We start from the raw sequence: 18,009 nt of genomic DNA, 5'->3' as shown, positions 1-18,009 counted from the left end.
ATTTACAACATAGATACAATACAAAACACCGCAATCTTAACACGCATGACCCTTTATACTCACTCTCGACCGATACTGCTGCTTTTCTGTCTCACGTCATCCCTTCCTTCTTCGGCGGGCGGTTCTTCCGATCCTCGATCTCTAGGGGCCTTGGGGTAATCTAACCTGGCCTAGATCACCTTCCTCAAGAAGGCAACCATCCTCTATAGCTACCAACTGGAAGGGCGAGATTTCGATCGATATCTTATCACTATTGATCTAAAACCCCGATCTGGTCGACTGAATCTTTATTGCCTGTCATTGAGGGAAGAAAGTGCATCTCTTACCAAGTTAGTTCACCCAATAAAGGACTCCGCTTCAAAGGATCACAAACAACTTCTAGCTTTCAAGGATTTATTATAAAGTCAAGATAAGTTGCAGGTACAAGCATCTCAAGATGAGATTCACAAGATACACGGGCCCAACTACATACATGTGCTCTCTGAAAGCCCTCAGACGAGCAACGGAAACTACCAGCACCAATTCTAAAAATAATAGGGCTATTAGCATAGACACATACTGAGATCTCTCAGTCATTTACAGCCGGAGGGAAAAGACAGGTTAGGCTGTCCCTACCCTGATCTAGATGGTATCCCTACTTAATCAGGTCCCTACCTAACAAAGGTGTCAGCAGTGAATGACCCCCAAGGGAAGTCACCCACTCTCAGTCTCTTGGTGGAAACCTATAGTTCTCCAATCATGACCCCTCTCTGCCTACCCATCCGCTCTCTTAAGGGTCCTCAGGCTTCTGCTCTAACTCCACCCAGGGGTGCTGTCCCTAATACAAAAATACAACAACATTTAGGACGCCCCTCGTGAGACGCCCCTCACGTGGTGTAGCTTCTGGCTTTTTCCATGATGAAGCCTTGTGGTTAGAGTCGACCTTGCTTCTCAGACTCGTCTCCGGCCCGCTGATACCCCTCAAACATTCCGGAACCCTCCTCCATGTCTAGTCCGTCTCTTGAACAACCTTCTATTCATATTTCGTATAATTGAATACCCCCTTTTCTCTTACAGACAGATATTTGCAGCCAAATCCCAATTCTCATAGTTTTCCCACCGCGTTGCAACATTCCCCGGCCCAGACTAATATGTGTAAATCAACGTTAAACTTTTCAGGCCTACAACATTTCTCATAATGATTATAACTTTCGACTTTTCTTTAATTATGGCATGTTAGTACTCTTATTCTGCTATTCAGTAAACACATCTATAAATCATGGTCTATTTGTTATTACTAAAACATTAGTGCAATCCATGTTGTGAAATTGAACCACCTTCCCCCTCCCTTCTAGCTCTGGCCCTGAGGCCTACCACGTTCAGCGTTTCCGTATGCCATCTTATATTTTAGCAGCTACACAACATGGATTCAGGAATAATCACGTTTAATTAAATCATTTGTTTCACACATTTCTGTATTAGTTCCACTTCTACTTAAATCTCTACATTAACTACACATTTCAGAATATAACTGTAGGTACTATCAGCACTCATGGCATTTCTCTTCATGACTTGTGCTTACTACGTGTAAGTGTGACGCACTTCTACATTTTGGTCAGTTTGCGCTCTCTCAAAAACATCGTAAAACAGTAGAGGCAACCAGAAAAATGGAGGAGAGACTCAAGCCAATGATGTCAGGTCTAACAGTAGGGAACTCTAATCAGGTGACCATGTCCAAAAAAGGACATTTAACAGTATAAACCAGATGGTCTCAGTGAAAGTCTGGGCTTAGAATTTGCATTTTTCCTTGCTGTGTGTGTTTTTAGACAGGATGGGCAGACTGAAACTGGACCAGCAATTGCACTAAGTGCATAGTGACCGTGTCGCTGTTGAGGACTACAGATAGCATCATCGGCCACAAATGCTATGGTCCAGAGTGAACCAAGGGCGAAATGTAACTTCTCCTTGTGTTTGGTTTGTTCACCCTAAGTTGGCAGGGTATGCCGAGACGTGGGTCCCTTGCTTACTTTGCCACTGATTCCAGCTGGCCTGGCTGATGAGAAGTGTTACCCAGAAACCGGTCCTTGGATGCTTATTTCCGGTCCAGGGAAGATTGGCTTGACAGTTCGGGCTGGACTGTTCCTATGAGGCACAGGGTCAAGACTGTTTTGCATATGGCTGGGTCTGAACTGGAGTGGGGTGGCAAAGTGAGCTAAAGAACAATGATTGATTCAACCCAGATCTGTGATTGGGCGCGAGTGTCGGAAAAGTTCAATTGCTCCGTCCATCATCTCCGTGTGTTTGCTTTATAATGTAAGTTCAGCAGGGCCCGTTTAATCATTGAAGACCTCAGTCATCGGAGCGTTAGCAGTTTATTATTGTATGGGTAATATAAGGTATTCTCCCCTAACCTCCCCATCCATTGCTGGATCCAGCAGTAATAACGTTTGATCATTCCGTGCTGTAGTCTATGGGGAGCCAGAAAGGTCAATACTGGGTTCCCCAGCTTTGAAATTCTTTTTAAATTGCACATATCTGGCAGGGCGAGCACACTCTGGCCTTAGGCCCACATGCAGGGGCATAACGTAGGACCCTGCAGCCCCTGTGGTGCAGGAAGGACCCAGCCCTTCAGAGGGCCCAATCCTTCACTGGGGCATTATTTAGCCCAAGGCCAATGAATAACTGTGATATATGGGAGACTCAGTTGCCCCTTATCACATGCAGTATCCCATCATTTTGCATTGCGCCATTGCCCACATAGGATCCCAAAGCGACACTCCCTCAGGTCAACATTTAAAATATATATATTTTTGGTCATGGGAGGAATGGTTCCTGCTGCTGGATCTGTGGTACTCAGCAAGGCCCTCCTGTGTGCTACCATGGGTCCAGTCTGCTGCCATGGTACCAACAAATATTACACAAAGTTAAAAGGGACTTATCACAGACCAGACCCTCCACCGATCCCCCACTGTCAGGCCGTGGGCCATTTGCAGTGGGGTTTGGACTCCTGTAGTGGGGATGGGTGCAGGTTTTCTAAAGGAGTTGTACGTATGATCAGCTTAGAACAAGATTCAAAAAAGAGAAATTCATTGAAATAAATAAAGGGTAATGTGACTTTATAATTAGGTATGGTAACAAGAGCTTAACATTTGCTAAAAAAACTAAAATCAGTGAAACAGTCAAAGGTTAAAGTGCCGCTATACTTAGTTGTTAAAATAAGATAAGAACAAACATTTAAAATTTGAAAAAAACATTGAAATTTACCAGTTAAACCTTAATGAGCCAACTTTAACAGAGCCCCGTTATGCACTGCTATGACCTCACATATTACATCACTCTTGAAATGCTAAATGTCATCATTGATGACATTTCAAATGACATAATCAATAACATCATTGACAAAGCCAACATTATGATACAATAAAATACATACAAATATATAACATTCTAAACAAAAATATAAACTTTAAAAAAAGTATAATTAGTAATGAATTTACAAATAATATAAATAAATGCTAAAGACATAAAAACATATTTATAAACACTACTTTAAAAAAATTCAACAAAAATGTATAACATTCTATCCAAATGGGCTACAGGAGGGAACATTTTTACACTTCACACTTCATTCTAGTTATGGGTAAAATACATATAAATGAAACATTCTATCATAACTACATTCAAGAAAAACATATATTAAAAAAATACACCAAAGCAAATAAATGTACTATTCCCCATCCAACATATGTAACGGAATGGGAACTGCTGGACATTGGATGGGTCAAATTTATTATTCCAAACACAACCTGAGCAACAGTAGGAAAAGCATTAGACTTTGAAGGGTTTAAATTGACTAGTCCCACTCCAACCTGAGTAACAAAAGGGAAAGCATTGCACTTTTCAGGAGCTCAGATTTACTAGTCCACTCCAACTCGAGCATTATTTAGGAAAGTGTTGGACTACTGAGGAGTCACATTTACTATTTCCACTTCAACCTGAGAAGGAAATGTAGGACTTTGGAGGGTTCAGATTTACCATTCCCACTTTAATCTGAGCACCAGTAAGGAATAAAAACAAATACAAAAATAAACAATTTCATAATTAATAATTAATAAATAAATGTACGTGTTAAGAAAACCAATTTATCAACATGTTTAACCCTACTTTCATACAAACACAATCACAAACCAAAAAATTTAAAAGTGCTGATTATTAAAATGTATCCCACAACAGAAAAACTCATAATATAATTAAAATATTAGCAGAAGTAATAATGAATAAATGCATTGCATGTAACAAACATATTTCACACAACTCCTATAATTCACCTATACAAACCTAACAACCAGTCAAAAAGAAATTATTTTTAAAAAGCTATTGATTTACGGATATAGAACCTACACATAAGAATTACACTACAAATATGAGCTAATACAAAGTAATGAAATAAATACATGAATATACAAATAGCAGAAATGTACCTATTACAGTTAATTAATACTTTTACATAATTAATAATCTCATTTTGAATAATAAAACATATATTTATATACACCTCCCCAACTTACCCCCTACAAATCCAACAACATGCCAAATAAAAAAAGCTAAATAAAATATAACTTTTTAAATATTACCAACCCAAAAAACTAGTAAACTGAACTTAAAGTAAGTACAAATAAGTAACAAAAAATGATCTTAAGGTGCTACACTCAAACTAATAAAACATTAAACTCCACGTTATAATAGTTCAAACAATGATATTAAAACCTTAGATATGTTTAACAAGGTAAAAAACATTTTTCTCACCTGCGACATTATGCGCCATGATATTCTGGACAATATATTTGCAATAATATTAAAGAACAGCAATATTTTTGAAACAATATTAAGGTTGGGCACCATCTTACTGACTCCTATAAAGTTCTTCCTTGAAATTCACGAGGGACTATTTCAAATCTGAAACATATATTCAGATATCACACTTTGCCACATCGTGTTCTTTATTTCATACATACATTTTGTACGAATAGCAATTCTTTTGTTATTTTTATAATTTCACTTTATGGCAAAACCATGCAAAGGATTACTCCCCCAGTTTTTTCAATTAAGAGAACAACTCTTTGGCAATTCTCACAACGCATTAAGTGGCTGGGCTTCTAATAACATTCTGCACACCCAATTACTCCCCTGCCGATGGGCTGCTGTTGAGATACAAATTCAGCATACTTCCTCACTTTGGTTATTGTTCTAACTTGCAATTAAAAATGCAAGCCAGACCTCTTGTAGATTTCAGCAGTGAATTAATCCCATTGGCAAAAGGGAGCATTTTCATGAGTCTGAGATAACAAATGCTCTTAACAGTCCTGTCAACCAAGCTCAAACAGCTAAGTGCACAACTGTGCACAAGAAGAAATGTTTTCAATACAATATAACATGTTAATTAATTAACATCAGATGAGAATTTTAACTTTAAATAATCTTTATTGGAGTAAATAAGGCTGCAACAATTCTCTCTAGTGTGAACTCAAATAACAGGAATAACCACTTCCGGTCTGAAGATCAGTGGGTGGAGAAGAGATGGAAGAATAGACATACATTAATATATGCAGGTCTCCTAAACCTCTTATTCTTCATCAGTTATTGTCAGAGTCAATCCCTGTCTTAAAAATAGGAGGAATAGCATCAGAAATATCATACAAATCAAGTAAAAACCAACTCTCTATCCCAAAACAGCTACCCATGGCTCTTTCTCGGTGAACATTGCCTCTGACTTTTCCTTCCACTGTCATGGTGGGCACTGGGAGTCACTTGCACTGTGGGTTACACCAGAGGTCTCTCCACCACCGCTTCCTCCCCTGATTCTCTCTTACCCTGAGCGGCCGGGGCAGTTCAGCCCCTCTCCACGGCACCGCGCCCATTTTGTTTGGCTTTGCAGCAACAGGACAGACCGCTGTAAAGTACTGAACCTTCAGATCCAGCTGGGTGACCCATGTTATATACTGGTCCAGGGTCTGGCCTGGCACATTCACTTCCTCACCACTACATTGCCAGACCCTCAGGACAGCAGAGTCTACCAATGTAGTGACAGAAAATAGGCTCCTCTGGAGAAAGACAGCCACCTCAAAGCCCAGTAAGCCCCCCTCCTCCAGACTTTATTGTTTTTTTTTCACTGACTTGACTACACATTACCTCTCATAAGATGTGAAAAGTGTTGTGGATATGAAAATGGAATATGTAAGCTTCGACTTTTGTCTAGTTTTTGCTTCTAATCTAACCTTTATGTATCATTATTTATCCTGAGAACTCTTGTTGCTTCACATATTTTCTTTTCCTACCCTAAACTTTCACTGTTGTGAACCCAGGTTCTCCCTGTTGATGCTTGTGGTATCTGATGTTTATACGTAGGGGTTATTCTGTCCCAAAAATGGAACCAGAGTAATCGTTGAGCATTCTGCTTGGCAAATATGGAGTGGCATGTCATTATGCTTTAAAACACCCTGTGACGCTTAGCCATGGAATACTTTGCAGGATGCTTGTTTTGTTTTGCATCGCAATTGCATTTTAGTAGCGCTTTCTACCACTGACAAGGCATTGAATCACTTTATGCGGGGTACCACGCTACTCTGTAGCCCAAAGTCAGTACTTTTTAATTATTGTTATAGATTTGTTGGCTATTTGGTTCAGTCTTGTGCTCTGCGGAAACAGAAGAATTTCCTTCATTTTCAAGAGGTGATATAATACGTTAATAAAGTGTAGGTGTAATTGTTTGAATGAATTATTGTAAGTGAAAAAAGAGAGGTGAGAAAATAGGAAGGAAGAGGTTAAATATTGTGCGATAGCAAGGATAGGCTAAACATGAGCCATTATGATTTATGGACGAGGGATGAGTTGTTAGGTTAGATATGTTTTAGTGTTGCGGGGACAGTTATTCCGAAGGCACGTTTATGCTTTGTAAGGAGAGGTATGGTTATTTTACTAGGATTTAGCAGAGAGTAAGGCAGCAGATGTGTCAGGTTAGGATAATCTCAGAGTCACTAAGGATGCAGAAGATGGGATGCAAGGAGAGTATTTTTCAAATAGTAGACTATTCCCTAGCTGGATTTCAAGTTATTTTCACACAGGGATTTTCTAAATGCTGTGGTAGGGTGCAATCTGAGTAACTATAAAGAGTAGAAAGAGAGGCTCACCTGTGAGCTGGTGATATACGTTTTTTAGGTCTCGCCTGTCGATGCGCATGCGCATCGAGCTTGCGAGACTATGGGGGCTTATCCACTCTTTAACCAACTTGCAAGGAATCGTGGCGATTCCTTGCAGTGCACGAGAAATTTAAGCTCAATGCGCATGCGCATTGAGCTTAAAAGCGCGTGCACATGCCCCCAGCCACCTGCCTTGCCTACTCTCTCTCTCACTGCCTCCCCCAGCTCCGCCCCCTCACTTCTTGATTGCACGGCCGCTAGGCCGTGCCTCCCCTACTCTCCTCCCCCCTCCTCCTCCTACTCTGCCTGCCGTGTCGCACCTCTCCCCTCTCCCCGCTCCGCCCCCTGCACACTGGCCTGAATTGTACCGAAAACTGGACCTCCCAGATCTAGGCTACAGCGTTGTCCTGCTTATTGGAACTTTTCTTTTATGTCCATTGGTGTAACTGGACAACTACTGACTTTTGGAAAGCTGTACATGACTCTGACTGGTTATTTTCAATTTATTCATGGTTTTTCTTTCTACTACGATTTTCACCTTATCAGGTTCACTGTAAATTGTTTTTTTTCAAATTACTAATGTCACTCAATTATGACATTGCCTAAATGTTGCTTGGCTCATTTGAAATTGTTCACTGCGTGATTGTGCACTGCGGTATCTCGAATTGCACCACTCTTACTCTTAGAGCTTCCAAGCTCTTTCTTCTGTATGCCCTCAATCCATATTGTGGACCCCTTGGCTCCAGTTCCCTCAAGAGGGCCGCCGCAGACGCTCTGCATGCACCTTTGGTCTGTCCATATATTGTTTCATTACACTCCCTACCCAAAATGGCCGACACTTTCTGCCGCGCGCCCATTGGTCATTTGCTTCCATGTGACCGCGAGCGGCTTTCTTATTATGACAACACATTGCTGAGGGCGTATCGTGAAGATCTCTCACGCCTAGCAAGGACCCCCATTGCGGACCTGCAATTCTTCCTGTGGGGTAAGCCCTTATAGATGCGCGACATATTCGAGGCTCCAGACATGCTTTATTTATTTGAACCCGCCTTCAATTTTTATGTGTCAATTGTTTATGTGCACTTTCCCTTCCCGCAGATTATCCATCAAGGGCACTGTTCCCGCTGGTAAGCTCGTTTATTAGAGCACCCTTTTTTCACTGCACACTCGGTAATTGATACCCGAGTTCACTCTCCCCTCTCTCCCCACAGACGTCTTCAATACTCCCCTTGGCCCCACCTCGTGGTAAGTTTTTTCCGCAATAATGGCAGCCCCTTTTTTGGGCAATATGACCGTAATTAACTGTCTAATTCCTTCCCCCTTAGACACTTGTTATACTTTGCATACACCTCTGAACTCCTCTCAGCTTCATTCCACCGGTAAGCCTCTCTCACGGTCCCTTACTCCTGCACTCCTTTAGAGTCCTTCACTTATGGCTAGCAATGTTGCATTCCAAATGCTATAGGTGTCACATTCGCAAAAGTTATAACTATTGGCATTGTAAATGACAAAGCTATCAATTTAGCTATTTTAAAAACCAACAAATAAATAAAATATTTGTCATTTACAAGACCAATAGCTCCAACTTTTCTAATGCGAGACCTATTGCATTTCCAATGCTTGTTAGCTTGGGTTGCTCTAGCTGACCCCTAATGGTGCAGACACCATTTCTTCACTTATATATAGATGCTGAACATCACAGAGGCTGTCGGACTTTGTACTCGTTTTTTAATATAGGGAATATTTGTATTTTGGCTCGTTAGGTGTGTCTACTGATGTTTTGACGAGTGTACAATCAATGAGGTTTGTATTGTTAATACTGTTATGTGTTTGTTTGTGAAAGATGCATGGGCGTTGAGTTTCTAGGGAGATGTTGTTCCCCCTAATACTAGGGATTGGTTGTCAAGGGAGTCTGCTGATTTAGCATTGTCTTGATCTTAGAGGTTCCTGGAGGGTATCTGTCAGTGGACATGAAGTGTGAGAAAGTATGAATTCTTTGTTGGATCACATTAGATATAACTAGCTTTTAACCATCCTTCGGAACTCTAAGTGATTCTCAGTGGCCCTGTTCTTTGCTGGTTGTGAATGCCAATGTTTTGCCGCTTGCATGGAGAAAGCAGTGCCACCAATGGTTTTCTTCCTATAAGCCGGAATTATTAAGAGCGGTGCTAGTCTTGAATGTAAGTTTCTGGGTTGGGAATCGGTTGTGATTTTTGCTTGAATTCATTTTAGACCTTTTCCATTTATATCTCTGTTTGTGGTGTTCAGTCATTTTAAAGGGGATATTAATGCTATCGGGAGCCAATGTAGAGCCTACAGGACCGGAGAAATGTGGGTTTGTGTATTTACATTTAGAAGTAATCTTGCTGCTGAATTTTGAATTCTATGTAGCCTTCTGATAGTTGAGAGTGGAGTGTGTGATATCGTCCACTAGCATAGCCAAGTTTTGGGAGGATGAGTAATGTTGTTTCTTGTACCTTTTGAGGAAATTCAGGATGTGGAAAGATACATCTAAGCATTTTCATTGTGAAGAAGGTGGATTGGGACAGGATGTCCACTGAAGTATCATGAAAGAGTCAAAGAAAATGCCAATATTTTTCATGTTGATTTGTGACTCTGTTTGGTGAGGGTCCCTAATCAACTGGCCAGAAAGATATAGGGATGTTTACGAGATTCTTGTGGAACTTCTGCTGTTATGCAGTAAGGATCTTTATAGAAAGGCGGTGCGTGGATCTAGTATGATCTGTGGTTTAGGTAAGAAGACATCTAGTTGAGAGTGATGATCCTATACAAACTTCTTTCAGTCTAAGTAGTAAGGTGTCCTGGTGAATTGTGTGAAAAAGGCTGCTGGAAGGTCTAGGAGCAGTAGTGCAGCAACACCATCTTTGTTGACTACTTTTTTTTAGGTCATCTCAAATGGCAATTAGGGCAGATTAAGTCCCTTTCCCTCAGCGGAATCCTGTTTGCCAGTCTAAGAGTAGTTTTTTATAGGAATTCTGTGATCTGGCGAAAGGCTGCTCTTCCCATAATTTTGCTAAAGAACGGCACATTGGAGAGGGTTTTTTCTCTCAAGGGGCTGCAGAGTTTCTACAAATCCTTCTGGTTGGTCAGTGATCAATCCATTTGGTGTGTACATAGCTGACAAGGTTTCAGATTCAGTTCAGTTCAGTTTATATCTTTATTTCGGTTAAAACAAACCATAAAAGATGTACATACATTTTAAATACATTTTAAATAACAGGGACCAAAAGGACCAATTCTGCGCCCATTTTGCCACAGTTCATTGTTACTAATAAAAAGTCAATCAAAGGCATTTGCGATATTAAAACAATAAATACACTTTTAAATCTAAAAAGAAGGGTAATATATTCAAATCTCTTAGAATTAATAATACAATTAAGACATACTTAATATAAGTGGGATTTCTTCCATTTCCTTATTTAATGCGAATTGTAAACAATGCTGACACCAACTCTTAATCCCACACTCCTAACTCCAGCAGCGATATTACATCAAGTAATCCAGAATATATCCCTATATCGTTAGAGTCTGAGACCCCGTCTCCTTCGTACTATTTCCACAGAAAAGAGGTATCTGCTTACACTAAAGACAATGGATTGCGTTGTTTCGCTTCTAAGAATTCTTTCAGCCTCACTAAGATGTCTAAATCACAGGAGGCGACAAATAGGTTTTATCCATTTTTTTCTCAGATGTGTGTATGCAGGACAAAAAAATAAAACATGTGGCTCATCCTCCCTTGTACCCATGGTACACAATTCACACTTTTCTAGGGCTTCTTTCCCTTCATTATCCTCAATGCGCACCCATTTCCCGGTGTTAGCTTTGATTTGTAATATGCCATAGCAAAATTTTAAATACAGTGACTTTGCTACAGTTGGTAAAACCTCGTCTATGAAGCATTCAAATCTACTCTCTGTTTTCGTACTGAGGTATTTCAGGGTTAAAGCACCCAGCTCCGGGTTTTGCAATGTGGAGTTGAGAAGAAACTCCCAGTATCTTTCTTTTAACAGCTTTTTACATCTCAAAGTAAGACACTCAGGATCTGCCCAATAATTATACAACCCAAGATTCGTGAGCCAATCCTCCATATGGTTCAGCCATACCAGCCGTGTTGTGTTTTTTTATTTTCATGATTTCTTTTAGGGCTTCTCTGTAGTCTATTAATTCGTTTGTTAACCACAGACGAACCCAGTACAACAGCGGACGTAAAACTGCCTGATCATCAGTGCGATGTATATTCAGATCCATTGTAAGTGGGAGTAACGGTGTGCGCTGTGGTAGTGCTAATATTTTTCTAAAGAAGATGTTCTCCTGTATCATAAAGGCACACTTAGCAGCGTGGCCCCATAGTTCAGCCCCGTAAAGTGAGGCTGATTGGGCTTTATATTTGTATGATTCTAATACTGGGGAGCCGGCTCTAGAGTAGCTATTCTTGTGTCTCCTAACTATTGGAACTAGATTTTGAGTGAGGATCGTTTTACTTTTGTCAACTTGAGATTTCCAGTTCATTTTGGTGTCTAGAATAATACCCAGATAATTAAAACTGTGCACATATTCGATCATTTCATTAGTAACAGTTAATGTTTCTCTAAAACTTCTATGAGGATTAACCGCCATGTACTTAGTTTTGGACGAGTTAATCTCCAGTCCTTTATTATCACAATAAAACCGAAAGGTATTAAGTAGATTTTGTAGTCCTTTGGGTGCTTGTGAAATTAAAATGGTATCATCTGCAAATAACAATGCAGGCACATGCTCACAGCCCAACTTGGGAGAGTCATGCTTGCAGCCCAAGAGGGTGTCCGGGATGTCATTAACATATAAGAAGAACAATGTCGGTGCCAGCACACATCCTTGCTTAACACCTTTCCCTATGCCAATACGATCTGTTAGTTATCCATTTGGGCCCCATCTCACCCTGGCATAGTTGGCTTTATGCAGTCTGACAATCTGTTTCAAGATTTCCCCAGGGATACCCTGGTCCCTCAATCTCGACCACAGGGCACTTCTAGGGACAAGGTCAAAAGCTGCCCTGAGGTCAACAAAATCCACATACAGATGTGCCCTCTTCATTTTAATATACTTCCAGATGATACATAAAAATCTAAATACCTGATCGATAGTGCTAATTTTTCTCTAAAACCTGCCTGGTACTTGGTTAAAATACTATTTTCATCAATCCAAGCACTCAGCTTACTTAATACTTGGCGCGCATATACCTTCTGAAGGACGTCAATTAAACTAATGGGTCTATAATGGGCCGGGTTCATACGGTCCCCCTTTTTAAAAATAGTTACGAATTCGGCACCCCGCCATGTGTCAGGGATTGTGGCGCCCCTGGCAATTTTGTTACAAAAGCTTAATATATGGAGCCCATAACATGTTTTCGTGCTTCCTGTACGGTCTAGGTGCTGTCCCGGGTTTAATTGCCTTAATGGTTGCGATAGTTTCTGCCTTACTAAAGGACAAGGGTGTCACACTTGAGTTTAGGCCTAACTTGTCATAGTCCAGAGTAGGCTCATTTTCAGTAGGGGGCTGAGACCCACACTTTGGCTTCCAGAAACATATCCCTACAAGCAGTTCCATCTCTAGTGCCCCTAGCAACCAGGCCCCAGAATGATGCCTGGTCGTTTGCCTTACAGGCTTCCAACAATTCAGACCAAGTTTTTTCATCCCAACATTTCTTTGCCTTTAAAATTGTCCCCTTATATAATAAGGGGACATCATAGCACATCATAACTTTTTGTAGCCGCTATTAATTCCTTTTTAGCGTCGCGGCATGCTTTGTCGTACCAAATATCCCCTTTAACTGGGTTTCGCTGCCAGTTTTTAGTGGCTTTATAGCTTTGGTTAATATTTCTCAAAGGCCCAATGACATGTTTTTATAGATCCGTGTAATGGGGATCTCCTGCATTGGGACATTGTGAAAGGGGGACACTATATTTACATAGATTTTTTTTAAGAGTACTATCATTCCCCAGTACTACCGGTCACTTTAATGCTCTGCGATTATTAGAAAGCAGTGGGTCAATATTTGTGTGCTGTCCGGGACCCCCTCCCATGGGAGACAAATTAAATAATACCGTGGCAAGGGTCGAATTAAATGGGAAGTGGTCGCTCTCAATACGATTCTCCACTACGAGGTCTATTACCATCGGCCAAAGTGGGATTGAAACCATTACGTAATCTAAGTGGCTATTGCAACTGCCCCGTCTAAAAGTTGGTCAGCTAGGGCTGTCTGATGGAAGACGCCCATTGCAAGCACGCAGACCATGAGCAGCGGTCAATCGTAATAACTGGGCTGCGGCCATAGAACATGGTACTGCTGTACTGGTTTCAATTCCAGGGATGTTATTAGCATTGTCCTCTGAATCGAAAATGTTTTCCAGACCTATTATCGGTTTGAATTTTCGATTAAAATTCCCCCCAATAATTATCAGGGTTCTCTGGTCGAGCATTGTGATAATATTGTCTAAGTGTTCGATAACCTCTGCCTCTTTGTTTGCCGCCATGGGCCTGCTGTAAACATTTAAAATACAGACTTCTCTTTTATTAGGCCCTTTGAACCTTACTCCTAAAATATCTGGGGCTATTAGAATCAATTTGCTTAAAATTGATTCCCAACTTAATCTTTGTCCAGATTACCAGTCCACCCGAAGGTCTTCCTTTATTTACGTTAGTTGCAGGTACACTAAAGGATCTGTATCCAATTTTAAAATGGCTTTCAACAGCCCAAGTTTCTTGAAATAATATGATGTCGCCACTGTCGATATATTCCTGCCATGTGGGGTCACTCAAGTTTTTTTTAATGCCAGAAATATTCCAGGACCTCAGTTTAATACTGGATTCGGCACCTATGTCCGGTGTGTTACCTTCCATAGTTATATCCTCAGCTAATGCTACTTGCTTGGGGTCGTTTTTAGCGTTTTGTTCAGATCTGTGTGGAGGAGCATTTTGAGTTGTGTTGCCCTGATTTAAACCCTCCAATTCAGGGTTTTGAATACCCTTTTGTTGAACTGTGACCATTTGGCTATTCCCACAGCCTCTAACATTAGGCTGTTCACTAATCAAAGCCTCATTATTAGTATTGGTGCTCAAATCCGAGCCCTCTCCCATACTATTTATGTGCAACTTAGGGTCCGACTGGCAGCAGGTTGATCCTAGAGGCTTCGTGTGATATTCTTCCATGGCTGTTTTATTACCATCTCCCTTGAGCACACCATTCATCACTACTAGTAGACCCATTTCCTGGCCTACCAGTCAGTCAACTCCTTCCATCCCATATAACTCTGTGAAACGGTTAAAAATGGGGACAGAGAAATTGTTTTTGAACCTTTCCATCGCCCCTACTCGTTTCAGATTCCTATGTGTGACATTTTCATAATTTTGAGTGACATTTCTCTCATAATAAATGCAAAATAAAGCAATGAGAACAAGGGAAACATAAATATCAGAAATGATGACACCCATTTGAACAACCAGAAAGTCTAAGAAGATCTTACAAAACGGCTGCAAAGCACCAGAAATCAGGAGAGTGAGATGCATGTATTACAGCAAGCCAGGGGGCTGTATTAGGCTTGACTATAGTCCTGCTTAATCAACCTTAACCTGAACACGATCTCCTCAGCTGCTGCCTAATCACAATACATTATTAGTCAACAAGGGTCTTCTGACTCGGACTCGCCGCAGCAGACTGCACGGTTCTTGTGCAAGCTTCAGGGGAGTGGGGCTGAGTCTGGCACACGTAATTGTTCTTTTAAACAGGTTTCATTAAACGTAAAGTGTGTGTTCCTGGTAATAAAATCTATTTGCGCGGCGCCGTTATTTTGTGTAGAATAATAAAAGCTGCACTCTGTGCAACGTGGCTGGTGCTGACTTTACAGACAGATGGGTCACCGCTACTTTTATCATTCATGCGCAGCTACAAATACAGGCCCTGGCAGGCTGGGACCGGACACATTTTGAAGATGATCCGTGCACGGATTATAGGACTGTGCTGCCTGTTAGCTGCAGCACACTGACTAAATGTGTGAAGTGTCTTAACTAAGTCAAGTGAAGTCTGTGTGGCTGTGAGTGCTTTTGTCCACATCCTGTGTGCTGTAGAACTTACTGGAGGAAGGCAAAGCAAGCTGTGAAGGACATGATTTGGAACTTAATCACCAGTGACCCGCAACTAAATTGAACTTACTGAATTGTTTTACTTTATGCCCCTGGCCTGACTTAGACCCCGGTCGGTCTGCCTAGGCAGACACACTTGAATTTGCAACAACCGTAGGCTGCCAGGCCAGCGAGACCAGCTGCCTTTCTGTGTACAGGGTGGCCATCTGGGCTCGCTTCTCTCAGGTGGGGCCTGGCCCGGGTATGGTGGGTCCATGGGCCAGATGCATCAAGCGAAAAACCGGTCGCAAAGATTCTCAGAATCTGCCCCTTTGCGACCGGTATTTTTGCATTTGGGATGCATCATCCCAAATGCAAAAATCGCAAAAAGAGAATTTGCTAAATTGCGATTGCTTGCATTTAAGGAATCTCAAATTGATCACCAGTAAACCGGGCCTCCATGGCCACAGAATCAATTTCGATGCCCAAGGATGCCAGTGCTGTACTGGGCAAAATGTCTTCTAAGTTGTAGCAGGTACCCCAGTGTCAACCCTGAGCTCCTCAAAACTACCCAGCATCCTCTGACAGTCCTCGTAACTACGCGTGTTTGCTCTATCACCATTAGTAACTAGGCCGCAATGGCCACAGAATCACCTGCACTACCCCGGAATAACAGCCCCCGTCCTAGGTCCAGCTGTCTGCTCTGGTGTCCAAGGTACACTAAATCACCCATGATCTCCGGTCATGTTTGCATTATCACCATGGTAACCAGACCTCAATGGCCACAAAATCAATCTCAATGCCCTAGAATGACAGGCCCCTTCCATGGTCCAGCTGTCTCCTCTGATGCCAAAGGTACACCCACATCACCCATGAGCTCCCTAAACTATCCAGCCTCCTCTGGCATTCCGCGGAAACTGGCTTCCCCACAACAAGAACAAAAAACTATTCTCAAGTTAGTGTGGCACCTGGAAATGCCCTGTCCTCTGTAACACTTACACTGAAGAATAAGCAAAGAAGGACTCCTCCTTGGATACAAAGCTGTTAAGCGAGCTACCCCCTGGTCAAGAAGACAATTGGGGGGAGCCAGTGCTGACCGTTTCCTTTCTTGCATATCTTTGAGCAGTTTCTCACAACCAAATGGTCTTATGCACTAACTACTTTGAAATCATCCTCTCTCCTCCTTTCTCTTGTACCTCTACACCCTAGCCAGAAACCATGTGTAACCTTTCCCTCAGTAATTGTTGTCATCTTTGTCAATAGACATCAACAATCAAAATGATTTAATGGTCGAGGTTAATGGGTGTATGAACTTTTGCTCCAACTCTTTGACTTCCCCCTCAACCCTCTAGCCCTTACGCCTTCTTCTGTGTCTCTGCGTACACCGTGGTAATGTTGCCGCTACCCAGCTGAAAGATTAGGCTGGCGGCTTCTGCCATAAGAATTGGTACGGTGTGTGCTTCTGGTGCCTTTAAACCTTAATGCCTACCTAAGAAATTCCATGATGCACCCTCAGCTACTAAAGCTCCCGGAGGCACCAGCGGGATCACCCTTAACCCCTTCCCACTTTTCTCATTAGTTGCCAGCATACGATGGGCACCTAACGGCTTTGAACCCTCTATGTAGATAGTAACTTGAACTTGAGCACAGCACTATCCTTCCCTTGCACCTTAAACCTTTCTTATTCTCTGGCTCCGAGGCTCTACCTCTACTTCGCCCGACTCGTACTTTCCAACTATTATGTCTGATACCTACTAACCCCTACGCAGCCACATTGCAACCCCCAGAATGTTACTCCCTCGCATCCTTACCCATTGACACCATTGCTGCCACCTTGATTATGCAGATGCACTTTTTACCTGGTGCTCGGTGAGATCCCGCCCACCATGCCCTCTCTACCCATTCTGCACCTCCTGCTGATCATCCTCATCTAACACTCCCTCATAAGGATTGTGACATCCAATGTGTCACCACACCTCACATGTGGCAGCCTTTGCAGCCTGCCCGCATTAAATGTACTGTTTTAGGACAGCATTGGCAGGATCTGAACACTTGTCCTGTGAGAACCTTTGCCACCAGAGGCAAAAGACTTGCCATTCAGCCAAAGCTCCTTCTTAATCGTTTCACCATTATCCGTGGACACCTCATATCTACGTTGGAGAGTCGTATCATTCCCTCCCAACTCTTCCACTTATACAGAAAGCTGTGATCCGAGTCCACTTCCACCAGAGGCAGTACTGCCCCTCCTGGCCCGGTGCACCTCTGAGGCCGTTCCGGGCCTTCATGGGGCGGTGATATTGTCGTCCCCCGTTGCTTTCCAGCCCGGCCGTACTGGGCCCTTCCTTCTCTTCATCATCGGGTAATGGAGCCACACAGTGCTCCCCTGAGTCTGGAACGCTGCTGAAAGGATCCTGCTGCAAAATTATATATGGCCCAGTGTGCTGGTCACTAACTGCATCCCGACTTGGCCTTTTCCCTCGCCTCCCGTTCCACCTAACATTATCCCACTCCCTAACTACCATGTGCCCCCCAATCCCCACCCCCCCCACACCCACCCCCGGATGCTTGCACTAATTGCCTACCTGGTTCCCTGCCAATAGACCTTTCTGGGTTTGTGCTGCTCCCTCAAATAGCCTATTGTGAGCAGATCTAATACTAGACCGCTCAACAATCAAAAGGGACGTCAAAATAAGGGTCCCGTGAGTACAAATGACAC

The 18,009-nt window shown here is 42.3% G+C and overlaps 1 non-coding gene across 1 annotated transcript; it reads right to left on the bottom strand.

Moving 5' to 3' along the window:
- Nucleotides 1-3,305: 3,305 nt before the first annotated feature.
- On the bottom strand, nt 3,306-3,381 carry LOC147710489 (small nucleolar RNA SNORD36). The gene has a single exon (XR_015296226.1). It is a non-coding gene; the product is annotated as a small nucleolar RNA SNORD36 (small nucleolar RNA).
- Nucleotides 3,382-18,009: the final 14,628 nt, after the last annotated feature.

This window comes from Lissotriton vulgaris, chromosome 5, assembly GCF_964263255.1.
Source record: "Lissotriton vulgaris chromosome 5, aLisVul1.2, whole genome shotgun sequence".
NCBI classification, from domain to species: domain Eukaryota; kingdom Metazoa; phylum Chordata; class Amphibia; order Caudata; family Salamandridae; genus Lissotriton; species Lissotriton vulgaris.
This window is presented reverse-complemented; position numbering and strand designations above follow the sequence as displayed.